The 24,030-nt window shown below is 37.9% G+C and overlaps 1 pseudogene; it reads left to right on the top strand.

Moving 5' to 3' along the window:
* The window catches only part of LOC141410447 (leukocyte immunoglobulin-like receptor subfamily A member 5), a 63,961-nt pseudogene extending 41,341 nt beyond the window's left edge, over window positions 1-22,620 (top strand).
* Window positions 22,621-24,030: the final 1,410 nt, after the last annotated feature.

Raw genomic sequence — 24,030 nt, 5'->3', positions numbered from 1 at the left:
TTCAACATTCAACATCCTACTCTGTCCCTGTCAGTGCCGTCACTTAAACACAGACACCCTATGAAAGCGGGGATCAATTTGCAATGTAATTCTGGCACTTGAAGGATGAGATAGTGGGTTTGGTTTTCAGCAAACTTGGCTCTGCATTCAGAATATGAGAGTCTCTTCAGGGAAGACAGAGAAGCCTCAGGTCAATTTCTGAACTGGGGATTTGAACTGACATTTTATGTCTGCCTTCCCTGTCGTGGCTCCTATGAGTACACTGATCTCGCAGACTTGGCTCTCCTTCTTGTATAGGTTTAAGAGTTTGATTTTCTCCTGGGTCCTACATGCACACCTGTCATCTAGTGGTACTGGCTACTTAGGACCCAAAGAGAAAAGTGTGAGGGTGACATGTTCTACATTGGGTGATCATGGCAGTCTGTCTCTGCAAACTTTCTATGAGGTTTGCAAAAGCATTCCACTGCACATCATTCTTATGGGCTCTGGAGAGCAGGAGGCACTGCATTACACTGATAATTTCATGTCCATGTACGGTTTCTGGGATCTGTGTGAAGAAGGTAAGACCTACCTACCTTTCAGAGAGATACAAATCCTTTTCTTTTTTACAAAAACCAATCGAGCAGGATCAAGGCTCATGGTGCAGGAATAACCAGGACTATACTTGGATTGATGTCTAAATGCAACTCTGACACTTGACTACAATAAAAGGTCCTTTCATGATTCCCACACCTTTTCACCTGCTCAGAACCACTTGAATTTAAGCTAAAGATTTCTAAAGCAGTTGCTTCACTCAGCCTGGTCAGCAATCATTTGCTGTGTTTTGACGTTGAGCTCCCAGGCAGAAGGGCTTAAGTGGACAGTTCCTTGTCTCCAACTCAGGAATTAACAAGGGCTTTTGATTCTCTAATTATACCTCTAATATCATTGTGATAGAAGAGTGGAGACAGGTCTTACTATTTCATTGATGATTGCATTTCTTAATGAGCACAGGGAACCCAGAATCACAGCAGGTCTGGGATTCACTGGTCTTTTCTGTTGTCCATCATTTACCATAATTTTGTGGCTCTCTGTCCTGTTCTTAGTAACATAAATGAACCAACTTAGTATCATAAATTAAATTCTTTCTTGTGATTCCGCTGTGCTTGCATGAGCTGCTCCCTGCCTCTTATGTGTACTGGTCATAAATATATATATATATATATATATATATATATATTTATATTAGTTAATTTGAGAATATTTTTCCTTGTTTGTCCTAACACAATTTCTTCTCATAGTTGATCAAGCATATTCAGGTGCATGTGTGTGAAATGTATTCTCTTTCCTCTCTTTTCAATTTTATCGTCTTCCGTGACACTGGCTCACACTGTGACTGATGTTTGGAGATCCTTCCAGAAATGAATTTGATTTCCTAAAGCAACCATTTTCCTTAACTGTTTCTGCACATTACCAAGATTCTAACATTTCTTAAATTTTAGTGCCACTTAAATCGCTTATTGCAATTAAATAAGTTATTAATAGAGTAAAGAAGTCAAGTAGTATTACAAACATAAGGATGGTTCTAGTTTTGAAGAATTCCATAGAAAATATGTAAATTTCAGGTGATAATAAAAGTTTGTATCAACTTATGTTTCAATAGAAGAAACTTCATCTTTTAACTGTTAGCATCATGTAATGGAGAAGGCTTCTAATCCCATCTTACCTTATGTAATTCAAAACTGGCAAACCATGTTGATTCATTTTATTTCACATACACAATGAAAATAAGTTGTTCAATAAGAATCACTATGCAAAGTAAAATTGTGATCCTAAATTAAACATATAGCAAATAAATTGATTTGAAATAAAAACAAATGTCTTTTATACTTAACTTTTGCATTTTCTGAATAATTCCTAAGGAAGTAGAATTTGTGGAAATTTCTTTGCAAGGTATGCTTCATTACATAATTTTTTGCTTGGATAATACATGATCTCTTGTTTAACTCTTTAGAATGAGTATTGAATGTTAGCCAAACTTTTTATTTGCTACATGAAATACATTCTAATATTCTGAGTTTCATATTATTTTGTCTGTAATCTCATGTAAGTTTTATTATCATAAACACTTTAATATATTAAGCATTGTGTGGCTCAAAATTTCCTTACTCATTAAGTATCTCATTCAGCTCTTGTTTAAAAAATACACATTGTTCTTATGTGTTAATCGCCTTTATATTACCTTCTGTGTTTGTCTGCCTGTGTATAAATGTTTATTTGCACAAATGACATCCAAAAGAAATCAATCATCTTAAACTAAGTTCAAAAATATTTAATGCCATAAATTTAGTCAATTTTCTTTCAAGTGACTTTTTGTTCATTTTCGCTCATATCCTGAGGTTCCCATACACACACACACACACACACACACACACACACACACACACACACACACATATATATATCAACCTCTGTGTTGATATATTCACAAATCTAATAAATTTTCTACTTCTGTATCTATTGTTCTACCCATGTTCTTACCAAATACTTCTCATTTTTTTCTTGATGGTCTATTCTACATTCTTCCTTCACTGTATCCAAGTTCTATTTGTGTTTCTAAAATACTGGGTAAAGCTGTTTGTCCTATTATGACCATTTTCATTTCTCTGAGTTCTTTTATATCAGAGCAGAAGGTTTCAGAATGTTGCAATTTGATTATAAAATACACTGCTTATACACACATATTTTGTTAGAAAATTATTTAAAATATTGAAGCATTCTGCAAGATGGTGGTTTCTCTGCATTTCTTCAGATTTGATTTTATATTCTTCATTTTCTAATACTATTTCTTTGACATTTATTTGGTTGTGTGGTTAATTTATATGATTACATACATTTTCTAGAAGTTATTTTATCACCATTTCAAAAGCAAAACTGTCTCTAGAAAAAAATCTGCAAAGAGAAAGCAAGCAAGGCGACAGATAGCTAAGGTACAATGGGACTCTATGCTCCATAGTTTCAGAAAAATACTTCAGGTTCATAGTAGAAAGAATTGAGCAACCCTGCTATTTTGACAAACAAGATTCCACCAACAGATATGGTTCACATAATGTTCAACAACAGATGTTTAAATTACCTTTTCATAGTACATGGTAACCAGGGAAACCCAGGCTGGGACCAGCATCAGGTGCTGGTTTGCTTATTGGAAACCCTCTTCTCTGTTTTTTTCTTTTCTGGCTTCTTTTCTCCTGTCTTGGAACTGTAAAACATAAACTCAATGCAGAGAACTGCATAACAAGTCCTCCAAGCATCTGGGACATCCTGGCTGTGCCATAATTCATGGACATGGAACCTACCTACTGCACCTGCCCCTGCTGCTCCCCATCTGAGTTTGACTGCAACTCCGCCACGTGAGTGTGGCACATCAACTGCTCTGGAGAGAACCACACAGGACAACACAGCTGGTGGGACGAGGGCACCTCCCCTGGACAAAAGTGGTGGCCAGATAAAGGGAGGGAATATTTCACCCCTACCTGGTGATGGTGAGGCAGAATGCTGATGTGCCCAGCCTGAGTGGGGCTAGGGCACCATGGCTGCTGTTTGGTGAAAACAAAATATTCTACCATCTTGGAGAAACTGGTAGGGAGCTCGAACTCACAAACTTCCATGAAAAAAGTGGTGAACCATAAAGTTCAATTATAGCACCTAGTCTTGACCTGCGGGCAGTAGCAACTGGTGACTGCTCAAATACCAGCTCCTCTTGAGATCACTTTGGAGAACCTGCCTGCATGAGTTGGCCCATCCCACCAAGGAAATCCTGGGCACAAACACCCTGAGAAGATCCCCTCCAAAGTCAGCAGGCAGGGAGAGACAACATCCACTGTCACACAGCTCAGGACACCAGCCTTAAGAAGGGACAGAGACATAGACAAAGGCCCAGCCTGAATTTGAAATCAGAAGAAAGACTCCAGAATATTCATTGTACTTTTTTTAATTTAGTATTTTTACTTTTTAAAAAAAATTTATTCTTCTCATTTTTTTGTTTTTCTTTTTCAACTTATTGTTACCTATCTCCCTCTTACAAATGTCAACTTGTTATCCCTCCCTTGCTCCACTTTCCTTTCTTTCCCTCATTTTAAACTTTATTTTACTTTCCTTTTCTTCTTTCTTCTCTTCCTCTCTACTCCTTTCCTTTCTTCCCTCCCTTTCCCTTTCCTGTCTTTGCCACTACCTCCTCCATACTCACCACACACTAAATAGTATATCGTGCCAAGTTTACATGTTAACTCCATGCTTACTATCTCTCTGCAATCCCTGATGATAGCACCTTCCATCCCAATGTCAGAACTACACCTTTACACACATTTGGGCCTTATTACTCTACAGCCCCCCACCTCACACCTCTTCTCTCCTTGCCCATTCCTCCCTCCCTGCCCCCTGTTCTAGTGACATCTTTTTAATTAACTAAATAACTACTTCTATCCAAACAACCGTTTTTTCCCCAATACCTGCTGTTCATAGATAATATTGCTACATATATATTATATTGAGTTTGTGAACTTATTATTGCTAAGTGATACCTTCAGGTCAAGTGACAGAAATATTACAACAACCTAGCTCACAACTAAGCTGGGAAGAACATAGAGAGTAAGTCAAAGAAGAGACAAAAGGTGATTAAAACCCCAACGAATGAATCAACAGCATACAAACAAAGCAAAAAATTGAAACATGGAGACAGGAATGGACTCCTCAAAAGACTAACAATAACAAAATAGAGGATTTGGTTGAAATTCAAGATGATGAATCCCCAGTATCTGACCTCAGAAGAATGATGATAAGAATGTTCAATGAGTTCAAGAAAACACACAAAAAAATTCAATGAATAGCAAGAGAACAGAGATTAAAAAAAAAAAACTACTCAGGAAGACACAAAAACACCTAAACTAACTCTAGAGGATTTCAACAAACTCCAAAATGAAACTAAGGAAAGTATAAAAAAATATATATGAATAAAGAAGTCAGCACAAGATATGAAAGAGTAGTGTAACAAAGATATGGAAAGTCTAATGAAAAAGTATCAAACAGGAATCTGATTGATTTCTGTTTCTAATTCAAATAAGTCTCTAATTCAAATAAAAAATACAAATGATAACCACTCCAGCAGACTGGAACAAGTGGAAGACAGAATTTCAGGGATCAAAGACAAAATAAATATTAAAGGATTCTTAGAAAGAATCTTAGAAAAGAATTCTTAGAAAAAAGGACTCAAGCATTATGAAGCAAATACATGAGAAATATGTGAGTCCATCAAAGGATCAAACTTGTGAGTCATGGGCATCAAAGAAGGACAGGTGTAAGCCAGATGTGTATGTAATATATTCAGCAAAATAATAATGGAAAATTTCCCAAATCTCATGAAAAAGATGCCCATTCAGGTACACGAAGCCTCAAGGACACCAAACAGACTTCACCAAAACAGATACACCCCACGGCATATATAGTTAAATAAATAGCACAGAGAACAAGGAAAGAGTATTGAAGGCTGTAAGAGAGAAAAATCAAATAACATATAACAAATAACAGCAGATTTTTCAACAGAAATTTAAAAAGCAAAAGGACACGGAGTAAGATACTTTTAATGAGCACTAAAACAAAAACAATTTCAGTACTAGGATACTTTACCCAGCAAAGTTCTCATTCAAAATTGAAGAAGGAATAAAAATCTTCCAGGATAAACAGAAACTAAAAAAATACATAACTACTAAGCGACCACTAAAGAAGATTTTGAAAGGAGTTGTACACAGGGAAGATGAAAACAAACATAGCCATTATAGGATGGGAATTATTGAACCTCAAGGGAAAAGCAGAAAGTAATCAGAAAGAAGCACAGAATGCAAGCACATAAACCCCTAAGCAACAAAAACAACTAAAGGGCAGGAAATCACCAAATACCTCTCAATATTAACACCAAATGATAACAGACCCATCTCTCCCATCCAAAGACACTGTCTGGCAAACCAGATTAAAAAGAAGATGAAACAACTTTTGTTTACAAGAGATCCACCTTATAGACAAAAACAAACTTTGCCTTAGGGTAAAAGAGTGGAAGAAAATGTAATGAGCTAAATAGTCTCCCAAAACAGGCAGGAATAGCAGTAGTTATATCAGAAAAAGTAGAGTTCATATCCAAATTAGTTAGAAGAGACAAAGGTCACTACATACTAATAAAAGGATCAATACAGGATGGAAATAACAATTGTTAACATATATGCACTCAGTGTCTGTACACCCAACTTCATTAAACATACTCTTTTGGATGTAAGAACTCAGACCAAACACAGTGATGGTGAGAGATGTCAATACTCCCCTATCACCAATAGATGGGTCACCCAGACAATAAAACCAAACAAAGAAACTCTACAATTGAATGACATCACAGATCTAATGGAAATGACAGACATCTACAGATTTCCATTTCATCCTGCATCAGACAATATGCATTCTTCTCAACAGGCAATGGAACTTTCTCCAAAACAGATCACATTTTAGGTCACAAAGCAAGTCTTAACACATGTAAGAGAATTGAAATTATCCCTTGCTTATTGTCTGACCACAATGCAATAAAACTAGAATTAAACAACACAAATAAACAGCAGAAAATAGTTAAACAACTGGAAGATCAACAACATGTTATTCCATTTCGGTGGGTCATTGAAGAAGCAAGGGAAGAAAGAAAAATGCTCTTAGAATTCACTGAGAATGAAAGCATAACTTATCAGAACCTAAGGGACACAGCAAAAGAGGTCCTAAGAGGAAAGTTTATAGCCATGAGTGCAAATGTTAAAACCACAGAAAAATCTCAAATAAATGACTGAATGCTGCATCACAAACTCCTAGAAAAATAAGAACAAGTTAAACTCAAAAGTAGCAGAAGTTGAGAAATAATAAAAAATAAGTGCTGAAATCAATGAAATAAAGACCAAAAAGACTGTAGAAAAACAATGAAACAAATAGCTGGTTCTTTGATAAGATAAACAAGATCAATAAACACCTGGAAAATCTGACTAAAATAAGAAGGGGAAGACCCAAAATAACAAAATTAAAAATGAAAAAGGGGAGATAACAACAAACATCAAGGAAATCGAGGGAATCATCTGGGACTACTTCACAAACCTATATACAAATAAATTGGAAAATCTAGAAGAAATGGACAAATTTCTAGACACATATGACCATCCAAAATTGAACCAAGAAGATATTAGTCACCTAAACAGATGCAGGGAAATTGAAGCAATAAGAAAGTCTCCCAATAAAGAAAAGTACAAGACCTGATGGATTCACCACTACAAGACTTTGAAAGAAGAACTAACACCAACACACTTCAAACATTTCCACAAAATAGAATAGGAAGGAACATTGCCTAACTCATTCTATGAAGCAGCCTTACAGTCATCCCAAAACTGTATAAGGACACAACAAAAAAAAATGAGAATTGTAGGCCAATCTCTTTAGCAAACATCGATGCAAAAACCCTCAATAAAATACTGGCAAAGTGAAATCAACAGCATATCAAAAAGATCATGCACCATGATGAAGTGAATTTCTTCCCAAGGATGCAGGGATGGTTTGATATATGCAAATCATTAATACAGCACATAAACAGAAGCAAAGACAAAAATCACTTGACGATCTCAATAGATGCAGAAAATGCCTGCGATAAAATTCAACATCTCTTCATGATAAAGCTCAGATGAAACTAAGAATAGAAGGAATTTATGTCAACATTATAAACAGTATGTATGACAAACCTACAGCCAACATCATACTAAATGGGGAAAAACTGAAACTATTCCCCCAAAGTCAGGCACCCCCAAAGGGTGCAAAATCTCTCCAGTTCTATTAAACCATAGTCTTGGAATTCCTAACCAGAGCAATAAAAAAGGAAGAAGAAATGGAAGGAATAGGATAGGAAAGGAAGTAGTCAAATTATCCCTATTTGGAGACGACATGATCTTATGCCTAAAAGACCCAAAATCTCCAGCAAAAACCTCCTAGATACCATAAATATCCTTGGCAAAGTAGGATACCAGATCAATTTACAAAATCCAGTAGCCTTCCATACACCAACAACAAACACATAGAAAAAGAATATAGGAAAATGATTCCATATATAATATCCACAAAAAACAAAATACTTTAGAATAAACTCAAAAAAGGATGTGAAAAATGTCTACAAGAAAAATTATAAACCATTGGAGAAAGAAATCAAAGAAGACTACGGAATGTGGAAAGATCTCCCATGAAAATGGATTGGTAGGATCAACATAGTGAAAATGGCTATACTACCAAAAGCAATCTACATGTTCAATGAAATCACCATCAAAATTCCAATGACATTCATCACAGAGATGGGAAAATCAATCCTAAAGTTCAATTGGAAACACAAAAGACTGTGAATAGCCAAGGCAATACTGAGAAAAAGATAAAAATTGGAGCTATCACAATACTACAGAGCAATAGCAATAAAACAGTATGTTAGTGGCACAAAAACAGGTATGAAGACTAGTGGAACGAAGACTCAGATATGAATCCATGCAGCTGCACCCTCCTGACTTTTGAAACAGGTGCCAAAAAACATACATTGGAGAAAAAATAGCCTCTTCAACAAATTTTGGTGGGATAAAGTGGTTATCTGCCTGAACAATACTGAAACTAGATCCGTGTACAAGTATCAAGTCAAAGTGGATTACAGCCCTTAATATGAGATCCTAAACTTTGAAGCTAGTGCAAGAAAGAGCAGTAAATACACTGGAATTAATAGGCATTGGCAATGACTTCCTCAATAGAACTCAGAAGGTCAGCAACCAAGGGAAAGTATTGACAAATGGGACTACATGAAATTACAAACTTCTCCACAACAAAAGAAATGGACTGTAATCTAAATAGACCACCCAAAAAATGGGAAAACATCTTCTTTTCATTCATTTATTCACATGTGCATACATTGTTTGGGCCATTGCTGCCCCCTGCCTTACACCCTCTCTCTCCCTGCCCCAAGCCCCCTCGCTTCCAGACAGAACTTGTTCTGCCCTTATCTCTAATTTTTGGAAGACAAGACATAAGCAATAATGAGAAAGACAAAGAGGTTTTGTTAGTTGAGTTAAGGATTCCTATACAGAGAGATTCTTAGCATTGCTTCCATATACAAATGTGTTACAAACCAAGTTGATTCATCTCTATCTTTTCACTTGTTCCTGATACCCTTCTCATATTGACCTCTGGAGCTTTAAGGTATCTTCATTAGTTCCTCTGTAGTGTTTTGCCAGCTATACATCAGACAAGGGATTGATAATCAGAATATAGAGGGAGCTCAAAAAACTAAACTCTCCCAAAATTAATGATGAAATAAAAAATTTGACAAATGAGCTGAACAGAGCTTTCTCAAAGGAAGAACTTCAAATGGCCAACACACACATGAAAAAATGCTCAATATTCCTGGCCAAAAAGGAAATGCAAATTAAAACCACATTAAGAGTCCACCTCAATCCATTAGAATGGCTACCATCAAGAATACCACCCACAACAAATGTTGGCAAGAATATGGGGAAAAAGAACCTTCACACCCTGCTTTCCACTATGGAAAGTGGTATAAACATAAAAATATAACTCCCATGTGACCCAGCAATTCCACTCTTAGGGTGGAGCAATCATTTTCTTGCTCCCGTCACTATTGAACCAAATCAGGGGTGAGGGGAGATGCAGAAATGACAGACAATAGATGACAAAACTGTGGATGGGTTTGTTGGGTGAACAGATGGAGATGCACAACAGCCTCATTGCTTGTTCTCTCTATTATTCTCTTCTCTATTCTTTAAGTCCTTACTCCTTTACCATTCTTTAAAACCTTACTTCTGAATTCTTCTTTTTCTATTCTTTAAAGTCTCTTTCCTTTGACTCACTATGTCCCATGTTTTCTCTTAGCTTTTCTTAGCATAATCTCTCTTTAAGTCTTGGCCCTTAGACTTGCAGACAAACAACAGCAACCACATCTAAAAACTGCATTAGCATAACTCTTAAAGTCTTGGTCCTTAGACTTGCAGACTCAAGTTCTCTTTAGCTGTTCTTTAGCTTAGCTTCTCTACAGCCTATGTATAAAATTCTGGGTGCAGAAAGGTGCTCTGTCCTATGTTCACTTTAATCTTTATTAGTCAGCTGCAGTAACAGCAGTGTCATTCTCACAGCAGCCTCCCAAGCAGCCCACAGCCAGCCAATCAAAAAACCCATCAAAAAAAATCTTAGACTCCTTCAGGGAGTCTTTTGTATCCACTGGTAAACAAGGAGGTGGAGCAAAAGTTCTCAAGGAGGTGTTTGACACTGTTACAAGAGAAACCTGCATTTCTACTTCTCTGAACTTAAACAACTTAAGAAAAGAAGCTGTGCTGCATCTCGCCTCTTGCTCTCTTCAAGTTCTCATAGGTTTCTCATAATTCACTCTCCACACTAGGGCTATACCCTAAAGAATGTAAGTCAGGTTACAAAAAAATGTAACATATACAATAATTGCAGCATCATTCATAATAACTAGGCTATGGAAACAGCCAAGATGCCAAGATGTACAGAACAAGAAAATGTGGTATTGATATACAATGGAATTTTATTCAGCCAGAAAGAATGAACTTTTGTCATTTGCAAGTAAATGGATGGAACTGGAGAACATCATCTTAAGTGAAGTTGGCTAGGTTGTAGAAGTTGAAAAGTTGCATGTTTTCTCTCATGTGGAATATAGACCTAATACAAGTACAGCAATTCTATGAAAAACAGGTCACATTAAGTGAGGTTACATATAAGGCGGGGAGGGTAAATGAAGGAAGTTGAGAAGGTAACTATGGTTTATGTACTCTCTGTAGAAATATGAATGTAGAATTTTTACTGTCTTAAAACCATCATAAGAAGGGACTAAGGTAGAAAGACGAAAAATAGAGGAGATGAACCAAATCAATCAATAACACATATAAACATGGAAGTTTCACAATAAAACTCCCTGTGTAGCTATCTTTTTGTGTGATACTGGGACTGGAACTCAGAGCCTTCATCTTGAGCCACTCCATCAGCCCTGCTTTTGTGAAGGGTTTTTCAAGATAGTTTTTCACAGAACTATTTACCCGAGGCTGGCTTTCAGTTGTGATCCTCCTGATCTCTTCCACCTGAGTAGCTAGGATTACAGGCATGAGCCACTGATGCTTCACTGCATAGCTATCTTAAACAACCAAAAATGTGATATTTTTCTTCTTCTTTTGTTATACAAATTTGGAGAACATATGGCAGAACTTGTCCTGCCTGCAGAGGGTACCAGTAGGAGAGGGGAAACAGTGAAGGAGTGTGAATATGGTGCAAATACTGGATACACATGCGTTTAAATGAAAAAATGATATCTGTTGAAATTATTCCAGGAATTGGAGGGAAGGGAGGATGAAGGAAAATGGTGGAGAAGTGAATTTAAGTATGATATATTTCATATGTTGTAAGGACTTTTATTTAATTTATTTTTAATTATTTTAATTTTAATTTTTAAAGTTTTATTGTTTTATTATTCATATTTGCATAAAATGCTTGGGTCATCTCCCCCCTGACCACACCCCCTCCTTAACCACCCACTTCACCCCCTCCCTCTCCCCTCCACCCCCTCAATACCCAGCAGAAACTATTTTGCCCTTATCTCTAATTTTGTTGAAGAGAGTGTATAAGCAATTATAGGAAGGAACAAAGGTTTTTGCTAGTTGAGATAAGGATAGTTATACAGGGAGTTGACTCACATTAATTTCCTGTGCATGGGTGTTACCTTCTAGGTTAATTCTTTTTGATCTAATCTTTCCTCTAGTTCCAGGTCCCCTTCTCCTATTGGCCTCGGTTACTTTTAATGTATCTGCTTTACTTTCTCTGCGTTGATAGCAACAAATGCTAGCTAATTTTTGAGGTGTCTTACCTATCCTCACACTTTCCTTGTGTGCTCTCGCTTTATCATGTGCTCAAAGTCCAAACCTCTTGTGTTTGCTCTTGATTTAATTTCCGCATATGAGGGAAAACATACAATTTTTGGACTTTTGGGAGAGGCTAAACTCACTCAGAATGATGTTCTCCAATTCCATCCATTTACCAGCGAATCATAACATTTCGTTCTTCTTCATGGCTGCATAAAATTCCATTGTATATAAATACCACATTTTCTTGATCCATTCGTCAGTAGCGGGGCATCTTGGCTGTTTCCGTAACTTGACTATTGTGAATAGTGCTGCAATAAACATGGGTGTGCAGGTGTCTCTGGAGTAACCTGTGTCACAGAATTTTGGGTATATCCCCAAGAGTGGTATTGCTGGATCAAATGGTACACCAATGTTTAGCTTTTTAAGTAGCCTCCAAATATTTTTCTAGAGTGGTTGTACTAGTTTACATTGACACGAACAGTGTAAGAGGACTCCTTTTTCCCCGCATCCTGGCCAACACCTGTTGTTGGTGGTTTTGATGATGATGGCTATTCTAACAGGGGTGAGGTGGAATCTTAGTGTGGTTTTAATTTGCATTTCCTTTATTGTTAGAGATGGTGAGCATTTTTTCATGTGTTTTTTGGCCATTTGAATTTCTTCTATTGAGAAAGTTCTGTTTAGTTCACTTGCCCATTTCTTTATTGGTTCATTAGTTTTGGGAGAATTTAGTTTTTTAAGTTCCCTATATATTCTGGTTATCAGTCCTTTGTCTGATGTGTTGCTGGCAAGTATTTTCTCCCACTCTGTTTGTGTTCTCTTCAGTTTAGAGACCATTTCTTTTGATGGACAGAAGCTTTTTAGTTTTATGAAGTCCCATTTATCTATGCTATTTCTTAGTTGCTAGCTACTGGGGTTCCATTGAGAAAGTTCTTACCTATATCTACTAACTCCAGAGCATCTCCTACTCTTTCCTGTATCAACTTTAGAGTTTGTAGTCTGATATTAAGATCTGTAATCCATTTTGAGTTAATATTGGTATAAGGTGATATACATGGATCTAGTTTCATTTTTTTGCAGACTGCTAACCAGTTTTCCCAGCAGTTTTTGTTGAAGAGGCTGCTTTTTCTCCATCGTATATTTTTAGCGCCTTTGTCAAAGACAAGTTGGTTATAGTTGTGTGGCTTCATATTTGTGACCTCTATTCTGTTCCACTGGTCCTCATGTCTGTTTTTATGCCAGTATCATGCTGTTTTTATTGTTATTGCTTTGTAATATTGTTTGAAGTCAGGTATTGTGATACCTCCAGCATTGTTCTTTTGACTGAGTATTACCTTGGCTATTCATGACCTCTTGTGTTTCCATATAAATTTAACAGTAGATATTTCAATCTCTTTAATGAATATCATTAGAATTTTGATGTGAATGGCATTAAACATGTAGATTACTTTTGGGAGTATGACATTTTTACTATGTTGATTCTACCAATCCATGAGCATGGGAAATCTCTCCACTTTCTATAGTCTTCCTCAATCTATTTCTTCAGAAGTTTATAATTTTCCTTGTAGAGGTCGTTCACATCTTTTGTTAGCTTTACACTTAGGTATTTGATTTTTTTTGAAGCTATTGTCAATGGAATTGTTTTCATATATTCTTTTTCAGTTTGTTCATTATTAGTGTATAGAAATGCTAATGACTTTTCTATGTTGATTTTATATCCTGGTACCTTGCTGTAGCTATTGATGGTGTCTAGGAGCTTTTGAGCAGAGGTTTTTGTGTCTTTAAGGTATATAATCATATATATTTCTGCAAATAGGGATATATTGACAGTTTCTTTACCTATTTGCATTCCTTTTATTCCTTCTTCTTGCCTAATTGCTCTGGCTAGGAATTCCATTACTATGTTGAATAGGAGTGGAGATAGTGGGCTTTCTTGTCTAGTTTCTGATTTTAGAGGGAATAGTTTCAGGTTTTCTCCATTAAGTGTAATGCTGGCTGTAGGTTTGTTATATATAGCTTTTATAATGTTGAGATACTTTCCTTTTATTCCTAGTTTTCTTAAAGCTTTTATCATGAAATGGTGTTGGATCTTATCAAAGGCTTTTTCTGCATCTATTGAGATGATCTAGTGGTTTTTGTCTTTGCTTCTGTTAATGTGGTTTATTACGTTTATTGATTTTCGTATGTTGAACAACCCCTGCATTCCTGGGATGAAGCCTACTTGGTCTTGGTAAATAATCTTTTTGATGTGTTGTTGAATTCACTTTGCGATTATTTTGTTGAGGATTTTTGCATCAATGTTCATTAAAGAGATTGGCCTATAGTTCTCCTTTTTTGAGGTGTCTTTGCCTAGTTTTGGGATAAGTGTAATACTGGCTTCATAAAATGTGTTGGGCAGTTTTCGTTCCCTTTCTATTTCATGGAACAGTCTAAGGAGTGCTGGTATCAGTTCTTCTTTAAAGGTCTGATAGAATTCAGCAGAGAATACATCAGGTCCTGGACTTTTCTTTTTGGGGAGACTCTTCATTGATGCTCAAATTTCATTTTGTGTTATAGATTGATACAGGTGATTAATTTCCTCTTGGTTCAGTTTTGGAAGATCATATGTATCTAGAAATCTGTCCATTTCTGTAAGATTTTCAAATTTATTTGAATATATGTTCTCAAAGTAGTCTCTGATGAATTCCTGGACTTCCATGGTGTTTGTTGTTATCGCTTCCCTTTTGCATTCCTGATTCTACTAATTTGGATTTTTTCTGTCCTGATTTTAGTCAGGTTTGCCAGGGGTCTATCGATCTTGTTTACTTTTCCCAAGAACCAACTTTTTGTTTCATTAATTCTTTGTATTTCTTTTTTTATTTCTATTTCATTGATTTTGGCTCTTATTTTTATTATTTCTCTCCTTCTATTTGTTTTGGGATTTGCTTGTTCTTGTTTTTCTAGGAGTTTTAGATATATCATTAGGTCATTGATTTGGGATCTTTCAGTCTTTTTAATATATGCACTCATGGCTATAAACTTTCCTCTCAGGACTGCCTTAGCTGTGTCCCATAGGTTCTGGTAGGTTGTGTTTTCATTTTCATTGACTTCCAGGAACTTTTTAATTTCCTCTTTTATTTCATCAATGACCCATTGTTCATTAAGTAATCAGTTATTTAGTTTCCACTTGTATGCATGTTTTTTGTCTTTACTTTTGTTGTTGAGTTCTACTTTTACTGCATTGTGATCAGATAGTACGCATGGTATAATTTCTATTTTCTTATATTTGCTGATGCTTGCTTTGTGCCCTAGGATATGATCTGTTTTGGAGAAGGTTCCATGGGCTGTTGCAAAGAATGTATATTGTGTAGAAGTTGGATGAAATGTTCTGTAGACATCAAGTAAGACCATTTGATCTACTGTATATTTTAGATGTAGGATTTCTTTATTGATTTTGTGTTTGGATGATCTATCTACTGATGATAATGGGGTGTAAAGTCTCCCACACCACTGTGTTGGAGTTAATATATGCTTTTAGGTCTTTCAGGGTATGTTTGATGAAATTGTGCGCATTAACATTAAGTGCATATAGGTTGATAATTATTATTTCCTTTTGGTCTATTTCCCCTTTTATTAGTATGGAATGTCCTTCTTTATCTCATTTGATCAATGTAGGTTTGAAGTCTACTTTGTCAGAGATAAGTATTGCTACTTATTATTATTATTGCTATTGTTTTGGGAGGCCATTGGCTTGGTAAATCTTCTTCCAGCCTTTCATCCTAAGCCTATGCTTATTTCTGTTGGTGAGATGGGTCTCCTCTAAGCAACAAATTGTTGGATCCTCCTTTTTAATCCATTTCATCAAATGATGCCTTTTGATGGGTGAATTAAGTCTATTAAAATTAAGTGTTAGTACTGATAGGTATGTAGTGATTCCTGTCATTTAGTTGTCTTAGTTGTTTGAGGTTTGATTGTGTGTACCTAAGTTGAGGTTACTCTCTACTTTCTTTTCTTGTGGATTGGTGCTGCCTGCCCATTCATTGTTATGTTAGGTTTCACTTTCTGTGTGCAGAATCCCTTGAAGAATCTTTTGTAGTGGTGGGTTTGTGGTAACATATTGTTTTAGTTTCTGATTATCATGGAAGACTTTAATTGCTACATCTATTTTGATTGATAATTTTGCTGGGTAGAATATCCTGGGGTTGAAGTTATTTTCATTCAGTGTCCAGAAGATCTCACCCCATGCTCTTCTTGCTTTTAATGTTTCTGTTGAGAACTCTGCTGTGATTTTGATGGGTTTACCTTTGTGTGTTATTTGTTTTTTCTCTCTTACAGCCTTCAATATCCTTTCCCTAGTTTCTGAACTTATGGTTTTAATACTGATATATCATGGGATAGTTCTATTTTGATCTGGTCTGTTTGGTGTTCTGGAGGTGTAAGGACTTTTATAAATGCCACATTGTACCCCCACCCAGTACAATAATTAAAAAAGGGTCCCCAAAGTTTTAATGCCACCAGCACTGCAGAAATTCTAATTCCAATGTCCCCTCCAAAAATTAAGTGAAACTCAGCTGTGAGTCCCTGTAAAAAATTCAAAAGAATTATTACATACTTCCTGTATATGGAGCATTGTAACCTGTTCAGGTCACCATAAGGAGAATGGAGTAAGCAGGAGAATAAGGGACAAGATGAATTAAATCAGGAAATAATATATGGCTATTTGGAAATATCACAATGAAACTCTCAGTATAACTATTATCAACTAACAAAATGTGTTTTTTAAAAATGAAGAACAGGAACCCACATCTGTGGGTGTGTATCAAGAGGGTATAAGGAAAGCGTTAAGAAGGGCAAATATGGTGGAAATATTTTATACTCATGTATGAAAATAGAACAATTAAACCTGCAGAAATTGTTCTATGAAGGGGAGGAGAAAGAGAAACATTGAGGGATGCATCTAATTAGTATTTATTCTAAGCACTTATGTAAACATCAAAATATACCCCTTATACAACCAGAATATATTGAAAATTTGAAAGGAAGACTGGAAAAATAGCAAGGAAGGATCAGACCTAAGCAAGACCGAAACCCAGCAGGGCAAACACTACACACTGAGGTCCACGTCCTGCATCTGAGGCACAAAGAGGTTTCATTCTTGTATTTCCATATGTGGATATAGTGTACTTTGATCTTTATTCTCTCCTCTTGCTCTTTCTTATCCCTCATCCCCTCACTGTTTTTCAAAATAATAATTGTTAGTGAGTCTCTCTATTCTATTTTCACATATCCATGTAAAAGGACTTCAGTCACATTTACCTTCCCCTCCCACTCCCACTGGTTAATTTTCTTCAAATATTTCCCTTTTATACTCAGGTCACTTATTCTGAAATCTGAAAGGAAGCATGCATTATTTGGCTCTCTGAGTTTGAATTATTTCACTTAATATAGTGATCTCCAATTCCACATATTTTCCTGCAAAAGATGTAATTTCATTTTTTGTGGATGAATAATATATATATATATATATATATATATATATATATATATATATAGTATATTACATGATATATGATGAATATGAATCATTTACCTCACATTTTCTTTATTGATTCATCAATTGGCAGGTGCCTGGGCTGATTCCATAGCTTGGCTATTGTGAATAGTGCTGCTGTGTAAATATGTATGTGCAGATGTCTATTGCACATTGACTTTGATTCATTCATATATATAGCCCAGAATGGTGTGGAAGGAGCATATGGAACTTCTAATTTGAAGTTTTTGAGGAACTTCTTTTATACTGATTTCCATAGTTGCTGTACTAATTTACATTCCAACCAACAGATTCTTTTATTCACATCCTCAGCAACATTCAATATTCTTTGTTTTATTTGTTGTTTGCACAGTACTGGAGTTTGAATTCAGGGCCTACACCTAGAGCCACTCCACCAGCCCTTTCTTTGTGATGGGTTTTTTTGAGATAAGGTCTTGACAACTATTTGCCTGGCCTGGCTTCAAACCACAATCCTCCTGATCTCTGCCTCCTGAGTAGGTAAGATTGCATGTGTGAGCCACTGGCTCCTTTCTCATGTTTCTTTAATGATAACTATATCCTGACAAGGGTGAATTGGAATCACAGTGTCATTTTGATTTGCATTTCCTTTATGACAGAAGATGTTGACCATTTATTCATGTATTCACATGCCATTTTGCATCTTTTTTGAGAACAGTCTGTTCAATGAATTTGGCCACTCATTAATTGGATTCATTTTATTTGTTAGGGATAATTTTTTGGCTCTTTACAGAGATTTCTCTCTTTTGGTGGTACTGGGGTTTGAACTCAGGGCCTCATGCTTGCTAGGCAGGCAGTCCACAACTTGAGCCACACTGCCAGCCCTGTAGCACTTTATCTGTTCTGGATATTGTCCAGTGAATAGATAGCATGGATGTTCTTGAGGTCTCAGGTTCCATCTTCATTCTGTCAATTATTTCTTTCCCATGTAGAAGATTTTAAATTTGATGAATCCCATTTATCAATTCTTACTTATATCCTGAACAGCTGGATTCCATTCACAAAGTTGTTGCCTGTGTTTGTATCTTCTAGTGTCTTCCCTGTTTTCCTGTGGTACTTTCAAAATTGTAGGAATTACAGTGGATCATTGATCTACTTGAATTGATTTTTCTACAGGGTGAGAGATAGGGACCTATGTTTATCTTTCTGCATGTGGAGATACAATTTTCCCAACACCATTTTGAGAACAGGCTGTCTTTTCAGTGGTATATGTTTTTTGCCCTTTGTCAAATATCAGATGGCTAAAACTGTGTCCTTTTATTTCTGAATCTTCTATTCTATTTCAGTGTCAAACATTGATATAGATACAGTATCCATACTGAGAAACAATAAGGAAACAAGTGACACGAGCAACACTACAGACCCAATGGACTTAACAGACAAGTGAGAACACCCAGCCAGCAGCAGCAGAGCACATGTCCCCCTGCACAGGTCAGTACATTCTCCAGGAAAGAGCAGGGGTGGTCATAAGACAAGTCTGAATGAATTTCAGAAGACTGAAATCACACCAAGTATCTTTTCAGACCACAAAGACAAGTAGCAAACCTCATAACTGCATGGAAATTTAAAAACACATTTTTAAACAACCATAGGGTCAAAGAAATCAATAGGGAAATTGGAAACTATTGCAAGTCAAACTAAATTGAGAACAGCATATATGGAACGTTATGGATAAGGTGAGGTTGGAGCTAGGTGGCCGAGCACATGCTTAGCATGCTACAGGTCCAGGGTACAAATCTCAGCACCAAAAATGAAAAAGAGTAAAATAAACCCTTAATGAGTGATGCAAAAGAAGTTAGAAGAGGAAAGTTTGTAGTAATAAATACTTATAATATTAAAATTTTTTTAATTTAAAATAAACAACCTACCATCACAGTCCTGCTCGTGATCTCTCAGAGCACTCCTTCCAGGGCTGATGCAGGAATCTGGCCTCATTAAGTGGTTTGTTCATCTGTTCTGTGTAGTCCACTCATATCATCTTAGCACTTTCTCAGAGTTGTGGCAAGTAGGGATGGGTCCAATGTGACCCTCACACTCATGTGTGGATGACAGCACTGCAATGAATCTGATTTATACAAACAGATGGGTCCTGAACAGTGAGGAGAGAAAGCCCAGTGCCATCTGCAAACACAGCTGCAACCCTCACCTGAAGCCCTGACTCCACCTCCATGTGGAGAAGGACATCTGCCCTTAGTTACCCCTGGCTGACCCTAGAATCAAGTGGCTCTTACCTCTGGCCTCTGTCTTAGATGTGGATTCTTCTCCATTTGGGGAACTTTCCTTTCTCCTTTTCTGCTGATGACTGTTATGATATGCAGATTTTAGGTATATTATATGGAACATTTCAAGGGCTCAGATCAGATAAGCACCCATTAGTGGATACCTAAATTCCACAACACCAAGAACCTGTCATGTTCAAAGCCCACATTCCATCCTGCTTTAGAATTGAATGATGGCAAGGCCACTCCATGTCCCAGACACCACTGACCCATGACCACTCTGAGGAGAGAAGTGCGGAATTCAAAGGAGGAAGGTATGGCTCACAGATGGGGTGTCCATCCTCAAGATGGTCCAGGCAGTGTGTGGAGAGCAGGCATGAAATACAAATCAGCCCCCATCCAACTGTATCATGGTCATCATACTATGGAAAACTCAGTCTTTCCTCTAAGTTGTAGGCCCCCAGGAACCCTGCTAGACATCCTGATAGCAGGTGTGGAGCCAGCAGTGTCAGTCAAGAACCCAGCCTCTACACAGGTCCTGTAGGAGGAACCCAGGGGTTAATGGGCAGGATGAAGGGTGAGATATCAGGAAAGGAGACAGAAAGAGAAATAGGGGAGGGTTGTGGAAAGCATAGTCAGAGAAAACATCAACATACAGAGAAACTGAGGTTGTCGGACATAAATCTGACAAAGTCTCAATCAGAACAAGATGGAGCAACACCTCATCATCCTTCTTCTCCCTAGGACACTTCCTGACAGACCTTTGCTCTTGGTGTTGTCAGGCACTACAGTGTCCTCAGGAGAAGATGTGACCCTGTTCTGTCAGCCACAGAGCCTGATAGATACTTTCCTTCTGTCCAAAGAGGGGGCAACCAGCCCCCCACCCTGTGTCTCAGATCAAAGTCCCAAGCTCAGCAGCACAGGCTGCATTCTCCATGACTGCTGTGACCTTAGCCCTTGGTGGGATCTACAGGTGCTATGGGTTTTGAAGTTCATCCCCTTACCTGTTGTCACTCCATGGTGACCCAATGGAGCTTTTGGTCCCAGGTGAGGAACTCCTGACACTGTCTACTCTGAGCACAAAGCTTCACATAGGGCCTTGTGCCTCCCACCGAGGCACAGCTGTGGTAACATAACAACTCATGAGGTGAAGGGGAGGACACACAGGGAGGGTCTTCTCCATGAAAGGGTTGAAAAGAAAAAACCTCCCTCATCTGGGTTCCTGACCCCTGATACTCAGACAGAGTTAAATGGTAGAAGTGATGGAATGAGATGGGGTGATGCTCACAGGAAACAGGCTTAGTGAAAGGTTGACTGACAGTGGTCTGAACGCCTACCTCACCATATCTCTATCTCAGAATAAACTTCTTCAGGTATCCCACATCTCACCAACAGCTCCTGACCCCATGGGTGGCAGAAAGACCTTTACCTTCTCAAAAGAATCTTCTAGACTACTCTCAACCCTATTTCTAATGTTCAATATCTATGTCCCAAATAGCAGTGAGAGGTACACATTAAATGAGTGTCAGGTGATTTTCTTGGTCTCCTAGGTTGGAGCAGGTGCTCATCTGTATTTCACAGGAGTGGGGGTGTTGAGATCCAGGTAGGAAGGAGATATGTGAGTTGATAAGGTGGGAGAGCTGTACCTGTCCAGCCCTCCCTGAGCAGTATTCCAGGAGCCCCTCTGCTCACTGGATTGTCAGGACCAGGACAGACTGTAGAAGAACAGGAGGACAATGAATTCAGGAACCAGGCATGGCAGGGAACCCTGAGAGGTGTTCTGAGTCTGCTCTGGCTCAGCCTGTCCTGGAAAGGTGACATTCTGAGAAAGTGCTCTCCTTCCTACTCTGTGCTTCCCTTTTCAACAAGGGGAGCTCTCTGGACCTGAACTATAGGGACCTTTTATTTCTGACCTCAGGGGCATCTGGATGGGAGTATCCTAGGACTACTCCAGTCTCCAGCCTTCTCTGTCTTGTTCTGCTTCTCTCAATAACTGTGACTTGTGAAGAAGAAAAAGCTGAGGGAGGTGGTTAGGCACAAAGATTTCATCCGTATTTGCGAGTGATAACCTTAATAAGAAGCCATGGTATTATAGAAATTGCTGAGATTTACAAAATCCCACATGTTTAGAGTCCATCCCTTTTGTGAGTCATGCATGATTGTTGAGGTTTTCTGCTAATACACACTACTATACACAAACCTACATGATCCCCACACCCCCATTCTGTCCCAGGGGCTCTGTGAGGAATAGAGACAGTAGAAGAGCCCAAGTCAACAGAACATGGTATCCAGGCCAGACTTGGACACAGGGAAGATCCTGAGGCTGATTGATGAGGAGGAGCCACTGAACCATTTCGAGCAAGCACTGTTACTTCATGAGAATAAGACATAATAATTTGGAACCCAGAGAAAACCTCAGTCCCCTTCAAAGTCTCATCAAAATCCTCCTTTTTGGTTCTCATAAGATGCTAAGTCTACTGACAAAGTGGCCCAGTTTATAAGAGCACTTGACTAGCAAGCATGAGGCCTTGAGTGCAAACCCCATTGTTACCAACAAAGAAGATATTAAGGCTTTCATCCTACAATAAAACTAGTCAGACACCAACAGAAGTCAGTAAGGAGAATTCTGAGATCTGGTCCTGGACACACAGGGAGAAGTCCTGTCCAGAGGAGACAGGTCCCTGTGTGGATGTCTAGGGATATGGGGTAAAATTTTTTTCTTCCCTGAACCCTGTGACCCCTTTATCCACAATCCCCAGCCTCCCATTCCCAGGATTACACAGTGGAGAATCTCATCCGCCTGGGCATGTTTGGCCTTTTCCTCGTGGTCCTTGGGATTCTGCTATCTGAGGCTCAGCATAGCCAGAAAAGGACCCAAGAAGCAGCCATCAGGTGAACAGGAGAGAAAGCAGTGTACTGCTCAGACATGTGGAGCCTGGGAGATGGTTCTGGAAGAAAATCTGTGGTATAAACTGCTAAACTGTACTCTTGGAATCATCAGGGGAGTGACCTGATCTGGGTGTAGAGAATGTCTGGGATGTCTTTGGAGAAATCTCCTCCATTAAACTGTGATAGTTTCCTTCACAAGTTTATCACTTTCACTGACTGGTTTGTTCTTTTCTCAACCCTATGCGCCTGTGCAGACACCACTTTCCTCTCACACTTTCACATAGTGCTCCCAGCAAACCACATTCCCTGATGTATGCTATTGCTTTTCTACATCTTCAGCTCAAACACGGAATCTGGTGAAAAGAACAAAATAAATGAGCCTAAGTCAGACTCCAACCTGACATGGCTGCATCCAAAATGATGCCCACCCTCCCCTCTTCATGTGATCCTGTGTAGTTTCTCCTGGAACCCTTTAGGATCAACACACTTGTGTTTATAGGTACAGCCCAATGAAGAGGCACAAACCACATCTGAGAAAATCAGTTTTTATAAATGTACAGGTTTGTGGTATTTTCTGATTTATGTGGTGTGTGTCCTCTGTCCACCTGATTCCAGGACCGAGTGTGATGTCACTAGATGTGGAGTTGGGAAGTGAGGTGCAGAATTGTCTTTCCCAGGCAAGCAATTTCCCTCTGAATGTGTGTGTGTGTTCCTTCTGTTTGATCATAATTTATGTCCCAGTGTGGTGCAACAATTTCAATGAAATAGTGATATTTTAAAATCCTGTCATATGGATGATAGACAAAAAATAAATCAGTAGAGTCATGCTGGGAGACAGTACTTAGCACATAGAATGATCCTGCACTATTTGTAGGAGTACAGATTGATACTTAGGGGAGTGGATTGGAACAATGTGATTAAAGGAAGAGAAACAATGGTATTGCTCCTAACTGCATAACCTAGAGAAGATTGTGTACATCTGCACTCAGAGAAACAACCACAGAAACATCAATAGGAATGTTGCTCACATCACCAACAGGACAAAGGTCAAAATCCATTAACCATAGCAACAATAATGTTTGTTAGTATATGTACACATTGGAACTCCTGAAATTTTCATTGATGCAAACAGTGTTCATTGAACAAATTCACCCCTCTTTAATATTCCCATAACTCCTTCCCTCCTCCCCTGTTATCAAACAAAATTTGTTAAGATTCACCATGGTATATTCATATATATACAGAGAGAGAGAGAGAGAGATTATACATTGAACCTCTTCACCCCCCAAGTACCCTCTCCTTTCCTCTCCCTCTTACCTCTGATTTCCCCAGACAGTCTCTTTTATATTCATGTTCCAATATTTTAATAATTATTATTTTCAGCATTATCAACATCATCATTATCATTTTAAACCTA

Source organism: Castor canadensis, chromosome 16 (genome assembly GCF_047511655.1).
Source record: "Castor canadensis chromosome 16, mCasCan1.hap1v2, whole genome shotgun sequence".
Classification (NCBI taxonomy): domain Eukaryota; kingdom Metazoa; phylum Chordata; class Mammalia; order Rodentia; family Castoridae; genus Castor; species Castor canadensis.
The sequence above is the reverse complement of the archived record's forward strand: the minus strand, read 5'-3'. Positions and strand labels throughout refer to the sequence as shown.